We start from the raw sequence: 24,662 nt of genomic DNA on the forward strand, positions 1-24,662 counted from the left end.
TTTTGAATACGCGACGCCCCCGGAGCCGTGGCGCTCAGCTCCGTTCCTCTAGGCGCGCTAGCCTTTGGAGGTAGCAGGGCACCAAGCGCTGCTCAGTGAAACAATGTCATATGTTGCTACATTAAAGAGAAAACAGACGGTGACATTTCCTGGTTTTGCTGAACCTCCGAGGTGAAGACTCGGTTTTTAACTGGGCAGAATTTGCCTTTCTATTGAAGAACCAGCCAGCTGATAGAAGCTATTTCAAGGAAAGGGCTTCAGTAGCTGGAAGCTGCAGGGTTGTCATCATTTTCTGGTCTGAGTGACTTTTTGGTTTTGGTAAAAAGATTAGTTTAGCAAGGTCTTTGGAAGTCAAATCATTTTGCTTCCCAACATTTTTTTTTACCGAACATATTTCACTTAGTCTGTTCCTGTTCACCAGTGCGTTCTCCAGCTTCCTGCCAGTTTTACTCCTTCACTGAGAGCTGTTAGAACTATATCCTCCAGGGAAAAATACAGGTGTTCATTTCTAAGCAGCTCTGATGCTCCTAGAATTATTTGAAAAGACCGAAAATTTTATAAGGAGTATCTTTTCATAAAAAAAAAATAGGGAAATCGTTTTTAGGGGAATCTTAGGATGTTTCTTTTTCTTTTTCTTTTTTTTTTTTTTAATTCCCTTTATTCCTTTTCTGGGTTTTCACTACTTGCCTTTGATTAAAGTTAGTTATACTTTCAGACTGCTTCTTTATGAAAGAAAGAAGGGAAGTAATTAGAGCTTACCAAGAACTAAAAACCAGGGCAAGTAGGCCTAAGAGCCTCAGCCTCTCAAAACATGCTCATCAGAATTGAGTTTGGCACGTGTGTTTCTTTGAATTTCTGACCCAAGTCGTTGACTTAGAAAGTCTTATAAAAATAGATTAAAACATGTTTTTAATCCAGGCTCCTACTTCTTTTCTCCTGGCGGATGGACACAGCCAACTTGGTGAGTGGGTGGATTTTTTTTCCCAATGAGCTTGCTGAAAATGGGCAAAGTTCGAATGCTGTCAGCAGGCGTCCAGGTAACTGGAGCAGATCAGTGCTGACACCAGGCCAGTCCTATGAGGCTGTGATTCCTGCCCAGGAGGAAGGAATGCGCATAACTTTCTGTATGAGGGAGGGCTGGAACAAGGTATCGTTTATCCAAAACTTACAAATAGTGCCGGTACATCCAAAGCACAGTGAGCTGGGGTGTGGATGAGGTAACTATACATTCAAAAAGAGTGTCTTTCATTAAGGAGCTTATAGACATTTAGGGAGTGTTAATTCCTTCTTTCTTTCCCTCAGAAAACAAACACCTGGATGGAAAAAAAGTTAGATCCTTGCCTTATGCCACACACCAGCTAAATCTCAGACAAATTTAAAACCCTTATGGGATAAAAAGAACTTTAAAAATATTTGAGGTAAATATGGAAGAGTATCTTCCTGACCTTGGAGTGAGAAAGGGCTCCCCAAACAAAACATAGAAGAAAGAGAAGACTGGATTGTTAAAATAAAAAAAAAATACCTATATATGACAGGTTAAAAGGTTAGAAGATAAACTGAGAAGATATTTTCAAGATGTGTGCGTGACAGAGGATTAATATTCAGAATACATAGAGAAATCCTATTACCTAACAAGTAAAAGATGTGCGTAAGGATACATATGTACAAAGTAACAGTATAGTAATGTTAGCAGAAAGGATACATACTTACCTGCTTCCAAAAAGTGTTTCTTCTGCTTTCTTTCTGAGAGAAGGAAGAAGAGAAAGAAGGAGGGAAATAGCAAAGGTTACAGGAAGGATGTCAACTTTGTCTAAAAAGGCAAGATTTGAATACTTTATATTTTTCTGCAGGCTTGTTCGGAGTTATCTTAAATTATATTTATTTTTCAAACTCCATACAAACTGCACAAAGAACAAACAGCACATTGTTTTTCCTTAGCTATCATCTTTGTAGGATGGTGTCTACACAGAAGATGGCATTGCAAACTCCTTTTGGAGCCTTCTCCAGTACAGTATCTGGAGGTCAGGTGGCATCCATAGCAGACATTTCCCTGGTTTGAGAATGTCTCTGTTGTAAGCCTGAAACTATGAATAAACATAAGAACATTTATTCTTATATAATGAAATCAATAACAACCTTTTTTTTTTAAAGTGAGCAAACAAAAATCTCCCATACCATTATAGAAACACTTTAAAAGTCTGATAGTCTCAGGCCTGACATGCAAGATTGTATCTAATTTTTTGTGCAGTCTAATATCAGGGTTGGTATTGGAAGTACATCTGTGGTCTCATTTTTATAGGGTAAGAGTTCTCCCCATGATTTTTATACCATTGCTCCTTTTCACTAACAGAAGTTTTGTTTGCTGTAACTTCCACAGGGATTACCATACCCTGGCCCTGTTGAAGTGCTGTAACAATTTGTCTTCCCTTTGCTTCCAGGTGTTACATTTGCAGGTCTACAGACATTGTCTTAGTTCCCCAGAACTACTGTACCAAAGTACCACAAAGTGGATGACCTAAAACAAAGAAATTGATTGTCTCCCGGTGTTGGAGTTTGGATGGTTGAAATCCAGGTGTCAGCAGGGCCAGCTCCCTCCAAGGACTGTAGAGGACAATCTGTTCTGGCCCCTCTCCGGGCTTCTGGGGGTGGCCGCACATTTTCCTGTCCCTTGGGCTGTGGTGTAGCTCAACCTCTGCCTCATCGTCCTGTGGCATCTCTGCCATGTCTTTGTCTCCCCTTCCCCGCTTATTGGATGAAAGTCCCATCCTATTCTGGTCTGACCTTATCCTAATTGCTAGTCCCAAATAAGGTCCATTCCAGGAAGGAGGGATTTGGGCTTCAGCATGTCTCTGGGGCACAGCTGAACCCATCAGGAGCATGGCGGAGCAGCGGCTGTTCTTTGACTGGCCCATGTGGGCACTTAGGGGGCGGGCTGCCTGGTGGGAAGGCAATACAGTCATGGTGAATGACAGGCGGGGAGTTAGACAAAGAGATACCTGGCCCTTGGGCACACATGCTAATGTCTGCCAGAGCAATCTTCACTTTTGAGTGAAGTTTTGAAACTTCACTCAAAAACCTTCTATGACTCCCTTTTGCACAAGATTAAGGTCCAGGTTCTTCTCTGACATTAGAGGTCCCTGTTACCTCTGCCAGCCTCGTTTCCAAACACTGCTAAACAAACTATGCTCTTAGGCTGCCTGTCTGTACTATTTGTCACCTGTTCATTGAGAGACTGGGCTGTCCTCACTTGTCTTCTTTTCTTTCTTACTATCTCAGTTAGAAGGTAACAGAAAACACAATTAAAATAGAGGCTCATTTTCCTTGCATGACGAGGAGTCTGTAGATAAAGCATTGTTGGTGTTGTCTCAATGGTTCAGTGATGTGAGGCCTCTGGGCCAGTGGCTCTGCAATTCAGTGGCCGTGCACCTCATGGTTGCAAGATGGCTGCCACAACTCCAGGCATCACACTGGGTACAAAGGTGGGAAGGCAGGCAGAAAGTTCATCCTCATGATCCTTACTCTTGACAAGGAGATATAACATTTTTCAGAAGCACCCCACTAATGGAATTCCCCTTACATTTCATTACCGCTAGCCCAGGGGCTGGGCCCACCTTTCCAGATCAAAGGGAATGTGCTCAGTGCCGAAATAGAGCTGGCATTCTCTTAGCAAGGAAGAAATGAGGGCATGGGTCTTGGGTAGGCAACAAACGCAGTTGGCCCCATCTCCCTGTTCTTTTCTCAGCACCTGCAAACCAGTTCATCCCTGTAGCTCACTTGAGACATCTGACTCGTGCACAATGACCTTTGAACTTTTCGCCCAATGGGCAATGTTTCTATTCTAACTTACTTGATCTTTCCGTAGGGCTTGACCGCATCCTCCTTGAAATTCGTTCACGTGTTTTATCGGTTCACCAGATACACTCTCATGGCGTCTGCTGGGTGAAAGGAAGACAGACGTGGGACATGCCTAGTCCTCGACAGGTTTACAGTCGGGTGGGAGAGACAGGTAGGTGAGCAGGTACACGCAGAAGGATGCGACAGAGGCTGAGCTAAGTACGAGTGAGATAAAGTGGGGCCCAAAGACCGGCACGGTCATTCCCGCGGAAGGGAGAGGCAGGGCCGCTGTCAGCACGCACAGTCCTTCTGCGGCCCACTGGCCGGCTCTGTGGCTGCTCGGGGAGTGGGGCAGTGGCCGGGGAGCTGGCCTCCCTCCTCCTCCTTGGCCAGCAAATACACGCACAGGTCCAAAGAATATTCACACGGTTTTTTATTTTCAACTTCAGAAAGCCCGACTCCTCCCGAGCCCACGCTCGCTGCGGCGTCCAAGCAGTCTGCAGTGAGCCCCTGGTTTGTTTGCCTCTGTGCTCCACTGGGGCAACGGGTGCCGCCTGGCTGTGGAGCCTCCTGCTCAGGACGGCAGGAGCCACATGGGGAGACGATCTTCTCAGCTGTCCTGACGGGGCCGGGGGAGGCGGATGCAGGCGAGGCTGGGGAGGAGGGCGGGCCCGGGCTCCAAGAGGATGCAGTACCCTCAGCAGGTCCCGTTCTTGGCCGACTGTGCCCTTGGTGCCGCAATCTCACAGTGCCATGAGAATATGCAACCGTGCCTGATTTAAGCAATCCACCCCAGGTAACACAATGGTGGTGGTTTGTGTGGTGACTGGTAGACAACGCCGTGTTTCCCTAGAAAACTTTACATCACCTCAGGGTGACTTGGGGCACAGTTTGGGAACCATAGTATAGGTTATTGAAGACTTTTTCATTTGGTGAATTACATATCTGTTTGTTTGTTTTGTAATTTAAGAAAAGTTCCCTCTTTCTGTGGATTGGGGTGGCTAACGGAGGAAAGGAATGAGGGAAGACAGAGAGACCCTGAGTTGAGCTGTCAAGAGAGACAACTACGATGTAGAACAAGGTTTACTGATGGGAATGCTATTGGATAGAAAATGTTTGGGGTGGAATGGGTGAGATTTCCTTATCAGTTGGTGGGGAGAGAGGAGACAATACTTGGCAGACTTGGTTAAAGGGTACTTGATCATAGGGATATAGGAAAAATGCATCTTGAGAAAAAGATACGCGTTCTGTCTTTGGGCTTGTTGAGGATGAGATGTGGATAAGAACAAGATGGAATTAGAGCTCAGGAGCAGATCTGGGAAAGAAATAGAAGGTTATAAACCATCAACATGTAAATGGAGGTTGCTAACATGAGAGTAGATGGGGTGGCTCAGGGTGAATGTAGAATAGAAGAAAAGCTTGTGTTCAGAGAATCAGCCATGGAAGAGGATTGTGCAAAGGAGACAGAATTAGCAGACAGCAGGGCACGAAGCCTGCTTGGCATGAAGCCCAGACTCTCCTTCTATTACTGTTCTCTTCCATAGAGACCTTGGGTCTGTGGTTTTGTTTATGTTTTTGTTTTTTTTGAGAGCAGGGGAGAGGTCGGTGGAGCAGGGGAGAGGTGAGCAGCTCCCAGTGTAGGGAGGGTCCCACGCAGTGCCCCGTTCAGCCTTATGTGTCTGGAGTGGTCCTTGTTGTGTGCCCAGGAGAGGGGTACCATTTTTATGCTCACATTGTCAGAAAAAGTCCGACAGTGGCTTACAGTGCTAAATGCAATGCGGTGGTGAAATAAGGAGCGGAGGAAGCCTGCGGAGTCTGACCGTTTGGAAGCTCTTGGTGACTTAGCTAAATATTTTTTGCAGTACAGGAAGGCAGAAACCTGAGGAGCCCAAGGAAGAACAAGAGAGACAGTGCTGGAAACAAATAATAACCAAGTGATAAGATAAGATCCAAGGTTTGGGGGTGGAACTTTCTCCTGCTCTGCGCTGACGGACCACTGAGCAGCGCCGAGGCAGACTGGGACCTTTCTGACTGCTGTCAGAGTCGGGGTGGGCCCAGGGCTGCAGCCCAGCTGCTCGCATCCCTCTGCTTGCCCCTCCCGAGCAATGCCGTCCAATTTTAGTGCTTCAACCAGCACCTGTGGACCAATGATTTCCCATGGCGATTCCTAGGACCCTAGACTTTCTGACTCTGAGTTTTGCCTTTGAATTGATGAGAGAAGGAGTAAATTTAGATATGTAAACTGCGTTTTACGTTGTAGCTGGGGAGATGTTTCCTGCTAGATTGGCCATAAAACTTCCACAACACCTGGGAACCGGGTTTGGATGGCGACGTGGGTTCCACATGGAGGGGGAAAACTCCAGATGTGCAGCTGAGACCCAGGTTCTGGGGCCTGCTTGGGACAATTCAGCTCATTCTCCATGTCTTTACTTCCACACTAGTAAAGCGGTCGGAGGAACAGTTGTGCTTCTTACTTTTATTTATTTTTATTGAGATATAATTTCATATACCCTAAAATTCACCCCTATAAAATGCACAATTCAGTGTATTTTCAGAGTTGTGCAATCACCATTATCCAATTCCAGAATGTTTTCACCATCCCCAAAAGAAACTCCATACCCCTTAGCAGTCATTCTCCATTTCCTCTCCCTCCTGCCCCCGGAAACCATTGATTTATTTCCTTTGTCTCGAGGGATACCTCTATTCTGGATACTTCATATAAAAGGATCATATAGTCTTTTGTGCCTGGCTTCTTTCATTTAGAAAAACATGGAGGTAGAGCCTTGTTGTAGGATGTACCAGAACTTCACTTCTTTTGTGGTTGAATAATATTCCATTATTTGGACATACCTCATTTCATTTATCTATGCAATTGATGGACGTTTGGGTTGTTTCCACTTTCCCGCTATTTTGAATAATACTGATGCACATTTGTGGACAGATGTTTGTGTGGCTGAGGTTTTCACATCTCCAGGAGCGAAACTGCTCGGTCGTATGGTGACTCTGTGTTGAACTTTTTGAGGCACTGGCAAACTGTGTTCCAAAGAAGCTGTACCGATTCCTACCAGCACTGCACGAGGCTTCCAGTTTCTGCACATCCACTAACACTTGTCATTGTCCATCTTTTTTATGTAGCCGTCCTTGTGGGTGTGAAATGGTGTCTTATTGTGTTTGGATTTGCATTTCTCTGATGACTAATGATGTTGAGCTTTTTTTTTCTTTTTCATGAGCTTATTGGCCAACTCTATATCTTTTGTGGAGGAATGTCTATTAACATCCTTTGCCCATTAAAAAAAATTGGATTATTTTTTTCTTTTTATTGTTGCACTGAAAGAGTTCATTCTACATTCTGGACTCTAGAACCTTATTAGATTTATGATTTGCAAATATTTTCTCCCATTCTATGGATTGTTTTTTCACTTTCTTGATAGTGTCCTTTGAAGCGCAAAAGCTTTTAATTTGGGGGTGGCTCAGATTATCTGTGTTTTTTCCTTTGGTTTCTTGTGTTTTGGTATCATCTCTAAGAAACCATTGCTTAACCTGAGGTATTGAAGATGTATGCTATGCTTTTTCTAAGAGTTGTATAGCTTTAACTCTCACCTTTAGGTCATTGAGCCATTTTGTGTTAATTTTTGTATATGATGTGAGATAGGGATCCATCTTCATTCCTTTGCTTGTGGGCACCCAGTTGTTCCAGCACCATTTTTTTGAAGAGACTGTCCTTCCCACATTGGATGCCTTGGTACCCTTGTCAAAACTCAATAGACCATAAATGTGTAGGTTTACTTCTATACCCTTGAGTCTATTCCACTGATCTCCACATTGGCTTGATAACTGTACATTTGTAGTAAGTTTTGAAATCGGAAAGGGTGAATCCTACAAATTTATTCTTTTTCAAGTTTGATTTGACTGCCTCGGTCCCTTGCATTTCCATATGAATTTTAAGAGCAGCTTGTCAATTTCTGCAAAAAAGGGATGCGCTTCCTGTTTTTCAGAATCATAGTTGATAATACATGTAGAAAGCCATAAAATCTATAGCAATCAGTAGCATAAAATCACAGCGTGTGCACGCTTAGCTTATTCAGATTCAACCTTGTGTGTTGAGGATTGAAGGAGAAAAGGATGGAGGGGGTGGGCAGGGAGAGAGAAAGACTGTGTTGGTGGCACCTGTCCTGAGCTATGCCTTCAAGGCGAGTGGGATGGGAGATAAGAATCTGCTGTTCTTTCCTTTGATTGTAAACATCAAAGATTTGTATCTACCTTTTCTGTGTTGGAGAAAGAATGTTAAAAGAAATCTTGACCATACAGGATTTTTGCAATATGCACTGACTTAGAAACCCAGTCTCTGTTAAAGATTAAACTCAATTGCATAAGTGCGTGGTATTAAAACTGAAGGTTTTACTATTATTAAAAGAGACCTCATCTCTTCCAAGTGCCTACTATTGTTTTTAATGCTTGCTTTACATTTAAAGGCCAACCTCCCCTTCCCCTTTGCTGCCACCTCTTTCCCTTTTCCCTAAACCTGAAGATTACTTTGGGATTAGTTTCCACATTATTACTATTTTCCCCAATTAATTAGAAGAATTTTCCTTTCCTACCTATACTTATCTAAACTTTCTTCTAATTTTTCCTATATAGTAGATGGATTTTTAAATTTTAAGCTCTAAATATTTTTAAATGCAAATTCTCATAAACTTTTTTCTTCTTTCAAGCTATAAGTTCTAAAATGGTAAAGAATATTGAATGGAGGAAATTCTTATTCTCAAATTATCTGCAAATTCAAGAGACTTGTGGTTCTGGATTTTCTTTCATACCTCCTTGAAAAAAGAAGTCTTTGTGCTAAAGTCTCCATCTAAAATAACTAAATTACATGTGTGAATCTAAATTTAAATGCTCACCTGCAGGGACCTTTTATATAATTCTAATTATGTTGATGACGTAAGCTTTGGCAATCTTCTCACTCTCTGTGTATTCTATGAAAAACAGTTAAAGTCAGTTTAAGAATTGAGGCATTCACTTCCTTATTATTAGGCTGCATCATATTAATTTAATTTAGAAGCTACCATGCATCTTCAAACAAAATCCTTAAAATTATTAATTTCAGAAAAAATATTTGTTATATCCTTTGGACTTAGACAAAGAATTTAAATGACTATCTCAACGCTAGGACTATCAGAATTAAAAATCTCTTGATTTAGGACCATAGAATCTCTTAATTCAATTGTAGTCTTTTATTTCTACTATTGACACTCTTAATAGAAAAAAATATATTAAAAATGCTCCCAGGTAGAGTATATACGGTAAGGAGGTGAAGCTCTTGTGAAGCGGAAAAAATGATTTCCTTGGATCTGCCCTAGAGAGTTGGATTTGGTTTTTTAGCTCACAAGGAAAGCTTTTCCTCATGTAAACAGACCACAAACTCTTTTCTGGTCTTGTCCAAGATGTTGGCATGGTGTTTCTCCTGAATTTGTGGAATTTGCATAGATGGCTTCCCCCAGGGGATGCTGGATTGCCTTTACTCAGAGCAGTGATCCAGCTTCAAGAAACCCCCTGCTGTCCCAGGTTTACTGGGCATCCTCAAACTGTGAGCCTTAGTTTCCAGGTGGTCCCTTCTCCTAGAGGCTAACAGGTACAGAAGACTTGATTCTCCATAACGAAGTTTGAAAGGATTTGGTTTTGAACCAGAAGTATCATTGATGACCTTGCCTAGAGGGCTCCATCCCACCCATCACCCCCCAAACATCAGAACCCGCTTTGTGCAGCAGGTGCACCTTTTCCTCTGGCATTTCTTGGGAGTGAAAGAGTCAGATCAGAATTATTTAGTGAAGATATAATTGGAACACGGAGAAACAGATGCAGTTTGGGGATGTTCAAATAAAAAATGTAATCATTATCTCAAGTTTTCTGTTTTGTTTAAATAGTTGAGTCTGGGGCGGGCAACAGTGGCTTAGTGGCAGAGCTGTCGCCTGCCATCCTGGAGACCTGGGTTCGATTCCCAGAGCCTGTCCATGCAAAAAATAAATGAATAAACAAATAAATAGTTAAGTCTGTTCCAGTGCTATGATGCCCCAGGGAATACTGAGCAATTCTGCTTCTGTCAGCTATGTTCTCAGTTGCCCATCTCTCTGCATGTTCAAACCCCATTCTCCCTCATTTTATCACTGTCTCAGATGGATGTTATAATACATACTTTACTAGATGTGTTAAATCGGGGCAACAAAATTCCCCAAATTGAATTGAATCATGAGATCATGAGGAGACACCCAGACAAGCCCACAGGGAAGGATATCCTACAAAATAACTGGTCTGTCCTCTCCAGAAATATCAGTCATGATAGGCAGGGGACAGACAGAGGAGAAGGAGAGACAGACTCAGGGACCATTACAGCTTAAAGTCAACTAAAGATATGACAATTAAATGAAAACCAAGGCCCTGGGTTTTCATTTGCAATAAAGAACCTCACTGGAACAATTGGTGAAGTCTGAATAAGGTCTATAATTAGATAATAGTGTTGTATCAGTGAGGAGATCCTCCGTTTGACAATTACACCTGACAATTTAATAGAATTCCTTAATTTTAGGAAATACACTGAAGTACTTAGGGATAAAGTGCTATCATGTCCGCCATTTACCTTTGAGCAATTCAGAAAAAAAAATATTTAAAGAGAGAAAGAGGGATAAAGCAAATGTAGTAAGACATTAACATTTGGGGAATTTGGATAAAATCTTTGTGCTATTCCTGGAACTTTTATTCAAGTCTGAAATTATGTGAAAAGGTCTTTAACAAATGGAGGAATTTTTAAGTTTCACAATTGTTAAAATGTTTAGCTACACCACACAAAAGAGTTGTTCTGTAATTTAAAAAAAAAGAAAGAAAGAAAGAGAAAATGAGGCAGCCAGCCTCGGGATTACGAGAGGAGGGTCTGGAGAAGGAGGCCTGGGTTTGAATCACTGCTCTATCATCTACTTGGTGTGTGGGGACTCTCCTTCACTTCTAAGTTTCCTCCCCTGTGAAACGGGGTGACAATAATGGGACATTACACAAGGTTGTGATAAAATTTAAATGAGTATCTGCAAAGGACCAGAAATAGGGGCTGACACAAAGAGTTATATAAGTGTTAAATGAATAAATCTAGAAAAGCTCTTTAGTCTTACATCAAAATCACCTTTGGGAGTAGCTGTTCTTTCAACTTAAACGACTTTCAAAAAGGTTTTTTAGAAACAACCAATTTGGATTCTTATTTTTCTTTTCTTTGACCACCTCTGGATTCCTGTTTGTTACCTCGATAACCTCTTGCACTCATTTTTTGATCCACTTCACACTGTGAATCTGTACACTGTGCTGGCTTTCTACAGTATACACATATATTGAAAGAGAGAAGTGTATGCTATATATATATGTTGTTTTTTTTTCTTCAGGAGAACAAGGCTTTTGATTTTCTTGTTTTCAACAAAGTTTCATTTTTACATTTAGCTTTCTGACTGTGCTCATGCGTTCAGCCCTTGCACAGTATTTTCAGCTTCTCAATCAGGAAAGCAAACTTGGTCCTGTTGCGGACACATTTAGCCTGCCTGGAGTCCCCGTGGGCGCTGCTGGCTTTTTTGGTTTAGATAATCTCGTAAGAACTGGGTCTCACAGCTCCAGCCCCTCCAAGTTGGCCTGGACACATGGCACCTGCGGAGTTTGGCCCTCCCCCAAGCTTCTTGACATAAAGGTTAACGATTCTCTGCTAGCATTCTGGGGCTGCCTAGTTTTGCTAGAAGCAGCGTTTTGTAGAATAACCTATGGCGGTATATCAAATGCTGGACCATTTGAATGTCTCTAGATGCCGAATTTAAAGAGAAAAAAGGATTCGCAACAAATATTTAACATAGTTTTTCGTTTTCATTATTATTTTCAATTATCCAAAACATATTTATTTTGCATGACTAAGTCAAGTGCTACAGGTGGTAGAAAGATGAATGACATTTCTGATCTCATAGAGTATACAAAGCAGGAGGGAAATTAAATAACTATAAGAATGACTACCATGTAAGATGAGGTTTAAAAATGTAAAAAGTCTGGAGGGTTTGCAAGATGGTAGGCTTATAGCTAGTCGGAGGGCACAAGAGGCTCCCCTGTATGAGCTCACTCACTATTCAAGTAGGTAAGACAGAGCAGGGAGGTTTCTAAACAGAGGAACAAGCAGCAACAAGGCACTGAGGCAAGGGGTGGGAGGTGGCAGCACTTAAAGTCTGAATAGATTTAAAGGCTAAATTTTAAATCATTCTGAGCCTTAACTTCCTTATCCATAAAATGGGCATAAAGGAAGTGCGTACATTAGAGAGCAGAGGTGAGCTGTCGTGCCTGTGGCGCCTTTAGCGCAGGGCAGCAGCAAGCACTCGTTAGATGTATTATTTTTGGTGCTGAGGTCACATGTGGAAAAATCGTCAGGGGAAATGCGCTGGGCTGACACTGGGCCCTGGGGATCGGTACAGAGAGGAGGTGGCTAAGCCCACACTAAGAAACATTGCAAAGTAGAACCTGTGACTTTGCAACTGACAGTCTACTCCAGGCTCTGGGCCAGTGCTTTATGCACATCTTCTCATAATTAAATGCCATTGTTTTGGTGGGATTAAATATACAAGAGCACTTGCTGTTTGCACTCTTCTAGGAGAGATCATTCTGTAGGACTGCTAGATCTCTCTTTCCAATGTGGACTTTTATATCGTTTGCTTAAACCTTGATGATTCCGTTAGCTCTAAAATAATGTTACTGTGTTACTATGCCTTTGGAGATTGTAGGATGTGATAGCTGGCTGTTCATGAGTGAACAGTTCGCCTAGTGCACACGCTCTACCAGGTATAGCCGTCTTCATGGTCTAGTTGACTTCAGGCTCTCATTCAAGGTTTCCTATGGGAAGGAGCTGCAAGGAGGGGCTCCGGCTGGGGTATTGGTCTGTACCCCAGACCTGAGGTTTTACTGGAGAGGTGGGAAGGGGGACAGTGCCCCTGTGTCATGCCGTCTGTGCCCTCATTGGGAACACCTGGAGCCCCTAGAAAGCACTGAGACACAGACAGGTACTGCACTGAACATGTCACCTGTAATCTGAATGTGACACCTGGGCCTGAACCCTGGGGTCATCTGGGCCTTAGCCTGAATGTGTCACCTTGACCTTAACCTGAATGTCACCTGGGCTTTAGCCAGAAAGCCACCTGGGACTTTACCTGAATGTCCCCTTGAACTTAGGCTGAATGTGTGACCTGGGCCTCAGCAATGAGACGTTAGAACCTCTGGTCTCATCTGAATCGTACTCTCCTACTGAATTAAGGTATTTTTTTTCCCTTTCATTTCTTTTAAACAGAATTACTGATCTTTAAAAATCTAATCATCATATTTGCATAATACTTAGAAGTTAGAAACAGAGATATTCCTGTTCTATTTTCCAGTAGTCATGTGAATAAGGCATGGCCAACGTTACTAATTTTCTACATGAGTATCGAGGAGCCCACCCCATGCACGCCTCCTCCTATGCCTGCTGGCCTTGTGTGCGCACCCGCAGGGATGTCCCCTCCCTGGCACTGGGTCCTCAGCAATTAGCTGACCCTCTCTGCTGTCCCACCCTGGACAGTCCACAGTTGACTACTGAGTTTTCCTGTGGCACCTGCTTATTTTTATTATTATTTTAAAAATTATTGTGGCAACATATATATGTAACACAAAATTTCCCATTTTAACCATTTTACAGTGTACAATTCGATGGGATTAATTACATTCACAATGTTGCGTCACCACCATCACCATCATTTACCAAAACTTTTCCATCACCCCCAAAAGAAGCTGTGTACCCATTCAGCAATAACTCCTATCCCCTTTCTTTGTCTTTTGAAGGGAATGAGAGAGGATATGTGCTCGAATTTCTCACATGTTAATTTTTCAAGGGTGAGTTCAGAAAGACTTGCTGTGCTGGCACTGGCCAGACGGGACAGCGGAGAAGTGTTTCCTGGACCTGCTCTCATGAGAACACCACGGGGGGGGGGGGGGAGGGGGAGGGAAGGTTGTGGTTCCCCTGCTAATGGTGTGTGGTCAAGAGATGGCCTTTGTGGTGGAACTTCTCAAATTCACTGAGGTGGCCACTGGGTCTCCCGGGAGAAGTTTCCCCCGTGCGCGGAAGCAAGTCCAAGCCACTGCCTGTGCCCCTCGCCCCCCACCCACGGTCTCCACTGGAGCTAAGCTTTCAGTGTCCTGCACACCGCTGAAACCATCGTCACTGTTCCTGGATGATATTTTTCTACGAATGAGAGACGCAATGGTTAAGATGTCTGTTCTGGATTATTTGGTAAAACCGTAAACTGATCTGAAATTATGTCTACAGACACGAGCGGTCCCTGAAGAAAAGACTATTTTTACTAATTTTTTATTGAACCACTTGGCAGGAGAGCAATATATTATTTCTGCTTTCCCTTACCTTTCCCCTTAAACTGTGTTGTCTGATTAATGACAGAATGAAGACAATTATCTCAATAATTTCACCCATTTTTCCAGTTAAGCAATACAACTTTTAAAAGGAGGATATACTAAGAAACCTTTCTCGATTTTCTTGTCTATTTTAGGGGAATAGACCCAATGTAATGGCCAACCACGGAAGGAGTATTCTCTAGGAGCTTTGCGTCCAGCCCCCATTGCTGGGCTGAAATGACTGAACTTTAGGGGCCATTAGGTAGGAAATGATACTTTTGGCCAGTAGGAAACATCCTTTATGGCTGCGTTTGGTTGGGAGAGTCAACTCACTTTTTCCATCACTGAGCTTTGAAACGTGATTTACGGGGCTTTGAAAATCAGCATCACAGCTCTTCTCGTGTTCTTAGGAGCTTCCATTTGTGGTGTTGGTTTCTTCTCTAACTCACTGGGATTTTCATTTTTAACAACTCGGTCACCGTCCTTCTGAAATATGGTGCCTTGCAGAGAATTAGTGTGTGCCGCATAGTGTGACTGGATATCATCCTGTGCCCTAGAATGATCCAAGAGGGACCCAGAAGAAGCCAGAGGTACGTTATCTGACAGCCCTGGAGTCCTGACACCTGCAGAGCCCCTAAAGCAGGGCGGCCCATCTTGCCTTGTCTAGTGGATCCCAGGTACACAGATGCCCTTCCTTCTCTTTTTCTCCTTCATTTTCTAATAAGAAAAGAATACATATAGGCCCACTAATCTGCATAGGTCCCTCCCTTTGAAGGGGCATAGTCTTGGAAAGAGTAAGTTTGTAGTTAACTTGTTTCTAAAATTAGTCAAGTGGTTTTAATTTGGGTTTAAAGACTAAATACAGATACTAAAGTCTAAGATGAAAGAATCACAAAGATTTAGAGGACAACACACCTTGCACTCCTGTTTTTCTAACTGGGCATCTTACATCAAAGCTATGTTTGACATACAGCCTTGGAGCAAAATGCTCAGTTACCATTCAATATTTCTAATCTTTAGATCTTCTTTTGAAGTATTTCCGGGTGCAGAAACCAAACAGCAGAAAGAGGAGAATCTCAGCGACTGTGTAAATAGCTATTTATTGTATTTAAAATATTAAAAAACCGACAGAACCAGGGTTTAAGACTGAGGATTAAAACAAACAATGTACTCACGTGTACGAATGTCCAGCGGACAATTCCTGCCTGAATTAAATTTTTCTCACCAACTCAGTGGGTCTCTGATTTTAGAAGTTAACACGTTGGTGTGACGACTGAGGGGCGGGAAAGGCATTTGATGTGCTTTTAAGCCGGAGAGGGGCAGGTGGGAGCAGGGTGGGCAGGTGGGAGCAGGTGGTGAGCTGCCGGCGGGGCTGCGCGGGCCTCCGGGAGGTGCTGGGGGAAGGAGAGCCTGCGCCTGGCAGCTCTAACTCCATTAACAGTAAAATAGAAACCATGAAGACGGCGCCAGACAAGTAAATCATACTCATTATTTGGTCTTTATAAGCGTTTCCCGGATTATTTCGTCCAAATCCACAATTTCCAAGTGCGCCTCCGAGCGCCGGGCGGGTCCGGGAGCTGCGGGAACCTGCGCGCCCGGGACCCCGCCGTCGGGCCCCGCGCGGGGAGGTCGTCGGATCCCGCGGCCCGGACCCCAGGTGCGCGCCCCGGGGCCGTGCGCTTCAGTCCGGACACGGATCCCTTCTGCGGGGGCGGGGGCAAGCGACAGTTCCCGCGTGGAATCTGGCCGCTGTTGGAGGAGGGAGGGGGCCGAGGACGCGCTCGGAGGCAGCGAGAGGCGCTTCCACGCACGGGCTTTCACGCCCAGCGCTTGCCGGCAGCGCTTCTGTGCTGGGGTCGTCCGCAGCTGGCCGTGAACCTGGCGTTAGCGTCTCTGCCCCGTTGGATGGGGATGCCCCGCGGGATGCGCGTCGCGGGTGGCAAGGCCTCTCCACCAGCGCGGGGTGTTCGGGTGACAGCCACTGCCGTGTGCATTCGCAGGGGCAGGCGCCCGGGCCGCAGGTGCGCATTTAGCGATGCCAGAAAATAAACATAAAGAAGCAGGTTCAATGCAGGTGGCGCTGGGAATGCGAGCAGACGCGCTAGACACATAGTTTGGAACACAAGGAAAGTTTCCCAAGTGATGGATTAAAACTTTTATTCCCTTATAAAGGGAAAATAATCAGAACCATTCATCTTCCTGCAACACAACGTTCTGCACGGCAGATGGGATAGAGCAGCAGTATTTTAATACGCGTTGCAATCTGTAAATCCATTCGATCTTTGTAATTTTAGTTCATCAAGGGCTTAAGAAGTGGAAATTTGAAAAAGATTAGGTTAGATGAACATTCTGATTTTAAGGACACGATGAAGGAAGTAGAAAGAAGAGAGCACGCGCTGCCTCTACTATTCTTCAGAAAGGCGCCGGCGGAGAGCGTTCTCGCACGAGGTCTCTGTGGCGCAATCGGTTAGCGCGTTCGGCTGTTAACCGAAAGGTTGGTGGTTCGAGCCCACCCAGGGACGCTCCTTCTTTTCGCGTCTCCACGCCGGCGCTTTTGCGCAGACCCCGGAGGCCAGGCCCCCCGCGCGCCGGGGCGGACCTCGAGGGGCCGGAGGTTCCGAAGGAACGGCCCTACGCGCTCCTCGGCTTCCGGCCGCGGCCCTTCCGCTCGGGAGCGGCGGCCTCCGGCCGACCCTGAAGCGCTGCAGCTTTCCGCTCCTTTTCCAGAGGCCCCTTCCCGGCCTGCCCGGGTCTGGGGATTCCGGCCGGTGGCGTGGGGTGGAGGCTCGAGGGGGTGGGGTTCGGGGGTCGGGGGTCGGGGGTCGGGGGTCGGGGGTCGAGGGTCGGGGGTCGGGGTGGGCTGCTCTGCGCGCTCTAGACCCCCGACCTCTGCCCCCGCGGCCCTGGCAGCAGCCCGCTGGGCGCAGGCCCGAGCCAGGTGACCGCCACAGTGCTGGGGCTACCGAGGCACCAGGCTGGCACAACAGAGACGAGTTGGTCTATAGTTGTTTGTCACACCCTTGAAATGTGATAGGTAGATTTAATGTATTTATTTAACTTGTGTCAAGTTCAAACTGTCACTGATTTAAAATTCTTTCTTTTTTGCTAGCGTTGAAGCTGGCGCCCCTTTTGGACAGTCTCCCTATGTTGATGTAAACATTAATTATTAGGAAAGTCAGAAATAATTTTTATTGTAATAAATCTTTTGCATGGACACTATTAGAACTTTGATAGGTTTTATTTTGCCTTTTCTACCAGGTTAAAGTACTAGAATTTTGTAGAGAATGGAATAAATCTGCAAATTTCCCCACCAATTCAGAAAGGAAGAAATCTTTTTTACAGCTATGTAATAAAGTTCAAAAACGGAATTATGAGCAAGATTTAAAGCAAAACTCCTCTGTATTTTGCTTGTACATTCTATAAACAGAATAACTATCTCTCAAGATGCAAAATCCTCTCAAAATAATTAATTTATACTTTATAATCTAAATATATACTACATTCCAGAAGTAATCATGGTTTCATCATAATTATTGTTAGTATAGATTGCAGAAATTTGAAAGGTGGTTGTGTAGAAAGTATAAGAACAGATACATCTTATTCCTACAGATATAAATTATTCTCTTTTAAAATATTTTTCCTAGGCTTACATATGTGAAAAGACTAGCATTATTGAGTGCTTACAGCTAGTCAGGCCCTGTTCTAAACGCTCTCCTGGCTTAGCTGTGCAGTCCTCACAGCAGCCCTTCCAGGTGGGCCCTGTTGCTCCCATGTTACAGATGGGGCAACTGAGGCACAGGGAAGGCCAGCAGTTATCCTGACGTGGCTGTCTGTCGCCAACTTGGCACCAGTTTGAACCTTTGATCTGGCTCAGAGCCCACACTCTTCACTGCTGCACTGCTTGCCCAGTAATTCCCTCCTCCAAACTAGAGCTACTCAATTAATTAGTTAATTTAAAACAAAAAGTAATGCTTTTTCATGAAATTTCGTTAATATTTTGCTCCAAATCTCAGGAAGAAAAGAAAGAAGTCCTGAACATTCATAAAACACTAAAGTCCTCTGTGAAATGACACACTCATCATGCTGCTTAATTTTATTCAAATGAAAATTGTGTGGGCACATGAAATCTTTTTTTTTTAATTATTAGAGAAGTTGTAGATTTACGCAACAACCATTAAATAAAGGATTCCATACACATCCTACCCCCAGGAACATGAAATCTTGATGTGAGCTGTGTCTTTGGGAAACAATTTGGTGGCATTTACGTAGAGGAGGCAAGATTAAACATAAAGACAGATTGGGAGAGGCTGGGAAAATACGGAGGAGGATTAGAAATAAGAACAGACCCAAGCAACTGGGGAGAGTCTAGAGTCCAGGAATTCTTTAACTGCAGACTGATGTTGGGAAATTGGTGCCCCCATGTGTACCCCTATTTCAGGACAGCCTTGTGAGCTAACACCAAGGTTTGCACCTGGCCCACACTCAGGTGATAGCTTTAAATTTTTTTCCTGAATTTCTAGTATGTTTTATACCACATTTGGGAAATTAATAGGATCTGGAGGCCAGAAAATAAAGAGGGACTATTAAAAATGTACGGAGTGCAAAACTGCCCTCTAATACAAGTAGTTGGTTTTATTATGTGGGTAAGTGCTTAACATATTTCCTTGTACTTGGCTGTTGCATACAGATAGGTGGGAACAATTTTGGAAAAATTGCTTAAATATTTATTGATGCATTGACTTCATACAATTATACTGTGTGTTAGGTATATTTGCAATAAGTGCTACTTCTGGGGAACATGTTTGTTCTTAGTTTCTTGGCTCAGATGCATACTGAGGTTATTGAGTTCAGAGCATGAATTAAAAGCTGAGTAGTTTTCAAACCGCCACGTTGAGCATCCGAGTACATAAATAGGTTCCCAATACTGCAAATAAACAGATACTTAAACTGCACATATAAAATGAAAGGAAAACTCACTGAAATAAGGAAATACAGATGCACTAACTGCCATGGTTCTATTTAAGGAATGGAATATTCATATAATTTAGGAGTGGAAAAAATAAAATCGATGGGGAAAATCACAGATCTGTCAGAAAGTTACAGAAATCGGCTGTTTTTAATATTTTAATATTGGAAGGATTCTATAGGTCATAGTGGAAGTGAAAAGGAAGCCACATAGTAAAAATGTCCCCATTTTCATTTCTAACACCTGTGTTCAATAGCAATCACTTTGTAACACTTCTGCAGAAACATGACTTCACAGCTTCTGCACAGTAATAAGTAGTGCTAACATGAATTCTAATCTGGTTTCTCTGAATTTCAGTGGACGTGAGGCCTAAAATGTTTTTCCACCTACTGCTGTTGTGAGCAGAATAGGCATAAACTGGTGGGAGAATACACTACAGTCCATTTAGCCAGAAGATATTTTAAGGAGTCAAAACAATTCAAAACTAGTAATAGATTGAGTGTTGCCATTAAAAATTAAAAATGTTCATTTTTATCAACTGAAGAATTTCACTTAAAGGAGTGGTCCTCTTTGGAGACATGGGGTACAATTTCAGTTTTCACATATTGAAAATAAATGAACTTAAAGAAAGGATGTGGCAATAGGCTATTTCTGTAAAATAGTACTATTTCTCATAGCTTAATTCTCATGGCTTAAATTTTTAAGAAAAGTAATTAAAATTTAAATTTGCTAGCATTCAAATTGCAAAAATGTAATTAGAGATTCGTGTGATGAAGAAAACTGAAAATATAATTTTAAAGGAAATGTTATTAAGCATAAATACGTACTGAAATTTACACAAATCATTAAGGATACAACAGTGAATTTTTACAAAGTAAACCTTTGTAACTAACACCTATCTCGATAAATAATACAGTATCAACAGCCCAGACATTCATTTTGTATCCTCTTCTCAGTCCCCTGAGGGTCACTTTTAATTGTAAATGTATGGGTTATCAGGTTGACGTGTGAATTTTTAAGTTGTCAGAGATCAGGATTGAAAGACAAAAAGCTCAAATCCTATCAGATGAGGACTTACATGTGAAAACTAGAAGAAATTACAGACACTAGAAATCAGTTTTCCACTTAGAATTCCATGTCCACTCACTTAAGACCTAACTATCAGTGATAAACGTGGTAAGAATACATTTGGACTATTAAGACATAAAATATGAGAAATTTACTATTTATTTCTCTGTAAGCAAACACAAAGCTCCCCCTCCTGTGTTTGCCAGCCACCAAAACCAACCAACCAAACAAACAAAAAAACCCATGAAACCAAAACAACCTTCCAGAAATGACTTTGGCATTTAAATTAATTTGATGTTTCTTTTTGGAAAAAAAATTTTAAACTTTAAAATCGAGGTGATATTTGAGATGAAAAAGTGCTGTAAGAAAAGCAACACAATAATTTCTCAAACGGCTTATGTTCTGAAATGTTAAGAATTTTACTCTAGAGTTCTCAATTGTCATGTCCTTTTGAGACTATAAATGACTATGGAGGAAAATCTAGATCTGTTTCTAAAAAAGAACTATATTTAAGGGTGTGGAGGGGCCAACTTTTAAAAAAGTATATTTTTATTGAGAAATCTTCACACACATACAGGCCATCTACAGTATACAATCCGTGGCTCACAATATCATCACATAGTTGTGAATTCATCAGCATGATCATTTTTAGAACATTTGTTATCGCTCCAGAAAAAGGAAAAAAAAAGCCATCCATCCCATCCATCTTGCACCTCTCTCTCATTGACCTCTACTGTTGCAATCTACACATTTTGTAAGTCCCTTCTTCCCGGTCCATTATTTGTTTACTTTTTGTCCTTATTTATTTATTTTTTTTACTCATCTGTCCATACCCCAGATAAAAGGAGCAGCAGACACAAGGTTTTCCCAATCACATGGTCACATTGTCATGCCTCACTCATATGGATTAACTACAAGATACGAACTTGGAGACTTGAAGTCAAGAGTGTGGGTGATCAGGTTGGGGCCTATTGCAAAGGGTCCTAGATTGCAAATTCTTACAGCAGTCACGTATGTTCAGGAAGTGTAACTGTTAATTCTGAATTCTCAGATACTGACCTCTTTTTATATATACTGAAGAGCTGAAAGAAGGAATAACTTTGTCAGGCATGCAACTAGGTGACGAAGCTTGAGGACAGTATGTTGAATGAAATGTCAGAAGCAAAAGGACAAGTATTGTCATGCCTCATACGGACTAACTATAACATACAAACTTGGAGAATTGAAGTCGAGAGCATAGGTTATCAGGTTGGGGCTTAGAAAGAGAGATACTGAGCTATTTGTATATAACCTGGTCATTCCCAGAAACTTTGGGTATTTATGTGACACTTGAAACTCAGAGTTAGAGTCTCAAGCTATGGAAGTCAGCAGTACTGTGTATATGAACTGTTTAAAAAGTTGAAAAAGTGCTCAGACTTTGAGTAGAGATATGAATGAAGTTGATTTGAGTAGGACTAAGATAAAGCAGAACACAGGGTAAAGGATGATATGATCTACATTTAAAAACTTCTGTGTGAGACCAAAGAAAGAGAAGTTTATTTGGTGCAAAATTTGTTTTGGGCAGTGCATTACCTAATTTAACTTGTATGATCAGTTTATTTGAACACCATAATTACATGGACTCTTGAATAGGGTGTGAGATCTTGTTGGCTTGTACAGGTTAGTGTGATGCCCCAACACATCTCAGAGTAATTTGGGCAGAGAATAAAAAAGTATTTGCAAAGTCTCCTTGGGGACTGGGGAGAAAGGAGGAAATATTCAACTTCCCCATCTGGGGAATTCCTGATATTATTGTAAGCCGTGGGGACAAGCAATTCAATAGGCTGAGCCCTCAATCTTGGGGTTCATCCCTATGACTTTTTCTGCAAAGGAGAAGCTAAGCCTACTTCTAATTATATCTAAGAGTCACCCCCAGAGAACCTCTTATTTCTCTCTTTCTAAGCCAATTTGATAGGTGAACTCACTGCCTTCCCCCCTACATGGGACAGGACTCCTAGGGATGTAGACTTCCTGGCAATGTGGGACAAAAATCCTGGGATGAGCCAGGACCTGGCATCAAGGTATTGAAAAAGCCTTCTTGACAAAAGGGGGAAGAGAGAAATAAGACAAACCTTGTCTTTTTGCTGCATTCAGCATGTCTTCAAGCTTCATCACCTAGTTGTATGCCTGATAACGTCATTCCTTCTTGCAGCTGCTCAGTAGTCCGCTGTAGGTATACATCACAGCTCCCACTTCCATTCCTCTGTCCATATACCCTTACGCCACCTCCATCCATTGTGGATCACAAACACTGCTGTCAGAGACACCAGTGTGCAAATGTCCATTCACCACGCTCAGTTCCTCCAGGTATGTACTGAGCAATGGGGCTTCAGGAGCGTATGGCAACCCCACTCCCAGCCTCCAGTGGAGCTACCACACCGAGGGCCAACTTTTCATACCGTTGAAGAAAGGCATTCCAGAACTGTTCAGCGTATGAGAGTCTAAGCAAAGTTTTTCTTCTTTCTTTCAAACAGAATTCTTCATTCTTACCAAAGTTGTGGGTGCGTGCTCCTCTAGCCTTGCTGCCAGCTTACCTGGCTGCTTCTGGCCCACTCGACCTTATGACTTCATGGGTCTGACCGAACCCAGCTCTTGCTGGGCAGTTCTGGTGTTGTGAACACTTGAGGATATGTGGCCAGGTGCTCTGTTAGCACAGCCCGGGCACACGTCCCAGGCGGCTGAGCGAATGGTGTGTGCTTATCTGCTGCAGATGCACAGTGATTCCCAAATCAGGGGTCTGTCTTGCAATGCTCCCTAGGGGCTTACCAGAAGCTCCACCTGGCACCCTTGCCCACCGCTGTCCGCCTGATACCACGGGGTCTGTGGAGGTGTCTGCCCACGTGGCAGGGCCGCTCACCTCGGAACCGGTGGCCCTCCTGTCACCTGGAGAATGAGTTAGGCATGCTCTTGCTGGGTTTGGGACCTGGAGAGGCTGGTCGACAGGTCCAGCTATTTTGTAGCTGGGGAAGTATGACACGCGAGAACTTGTCCACTGCTTTAGTGACGGTGGGGAGTTCTAGATCCCAGGATTCCTCAGAACTTGACTGAAATCGAATCTCTGCGGGGACGGCAGGCAACTCACCAAGGCCGCTGACCTTTCAATTCCTCCTCACCTGGCCTAACAGCCCGATGTCACCACAGAGTGGACCACTGTGATGTCACCGCAGAGTGGAGCACTGTGATGTCACCGCAGAGTGGACCACTGTGATGTCACCGCAGAGTGGACCACTGTGATGATGTCACCGCAGAGTGGGCCACTGTGATGTCACCGCAGAGTGGAGCACTGTGATGTCACCGCAGAGTGGACCACTGTGATGTCACCGCAGAGTGGAGCACTGTGATGCACTGTGATGTCACCGCAGAGTGGGCCACTGTGATGTCACCGCAGAGTGGAGCACTGTGATGTCACCGCAGAGTGGACCACTGTGATGTCACCGCAGAGTGGACCACTGTGATGATGTCACCGCAGAGCGGACCACTGTGATGTCACCGCAGAGTGGAGCACTGTGATGTCACCGCAGAGTGGACCACTGTGATGTCACCGCAGAGTGGACCACTGTGATGATGTCACCGCAGAGTGGGCCACTGTGATGTCACCGCAGAGTGGACCACTGTGATGTCACCGCAGAGTGGAGCACTGTGATGTCACCGCAGAGTGGACCACTGTGATGTCACCGCAGAGTGGAGCACTGTGATGCACTGTGATGTCACCGCAGAGTGGGCCACTGTGATGTCACCGCAGAGTGGAGCACTGTGATGTCACCGCAGAGTGGAGCACTGTGATGTCACCGCAGAGTGGACCACTGTGATGATGTCACCGCAGAGTGGGCCACTGTGATGTCACCGCAGAGTGGAGCACTGTGATGTCACCGCAGAGTGGAGCACTGTGATGTCACCGCAGAGTGGACCACTGTGATGTCACCGCAGAGTGGGCCACTGTGATGATGTCACCGCAGAGTGGGCCACTGTGATGATGTCACCGCAGAGTGGACCACTGTGATGTCACCGCAGAGTGGAGCACTGTGATGTCACCGCAGAGTGGACCACTGTGATGTCACCGCAGAGTGGAGCACTGTGATGCACTGTGATATCACCGCAGAGTGGGCCACTGTGATGTCACCGCAGAGTGGAGCACTGTGATGTCACCGCAGAGTGGAGCACTGTGATGTCACCGCAGAGTGGAGCACTGTGATGTCACCGCAGAGTGGGCCACTGTGATGTCACCGCAGAGTGGACCACTGTGATGTCACCGCAGAGTGGACCACTGTGATGTCACCGCAGAGTGGGCCACTGTGATGTCACCGCAGAGCGGACCACT

General features: G+C 43.9%; 1 long non-coding RNA gene and 1 other non-coding gene across 2 annotated transcripts; one reads left to right on the plus strand and one right to left on the minus strand.

Moving 5' to 3' along the window:
* Positions 1-1,925: 1,925 nt before the first annotated feature.
* LOC143688291 (uncharacterized) lies at positions 1,926-23,476 on the minus strand. Its single transcript, XR_013177936.1, has 3 exons — positions 22,417-23,476; positions 8,733-8,807; positions 1,926-2,084 (listed from the first exon to the last, which is right to left on the minus strand). It is a non-coding gene; the product is annotated as an uncharacterized LOC143688291 (long non-coding RNA).
* TRNAN-GUU (transfer RNA asparagine (anticodon GUU)) lies at positions 16,720-16,793 on the plus strand. Its single transcript has one exon. It is a non-coding gene; the product is annotated as a tRNA-Asn (tRNA).
* Positions 23,477-24,662: the final 1,186 nt, after the last annotated feature.

The sequence above is a fragment of the Tamandua tetradactyla genome, chromosome 1 (assembly GCF_023851605.1).
Source record: "Tamandua tetradactyla isolate mTamTet1 chromosome 1, mTamTet1.pri, whole genome shotgun sequence".
Taxonomy (NCBI): Eukaryota; Metazoa; Chordata; class Mammalia; order Pilosa; family Myrmecophagidae; genus Tamandua; species Tamandua tetradactyla.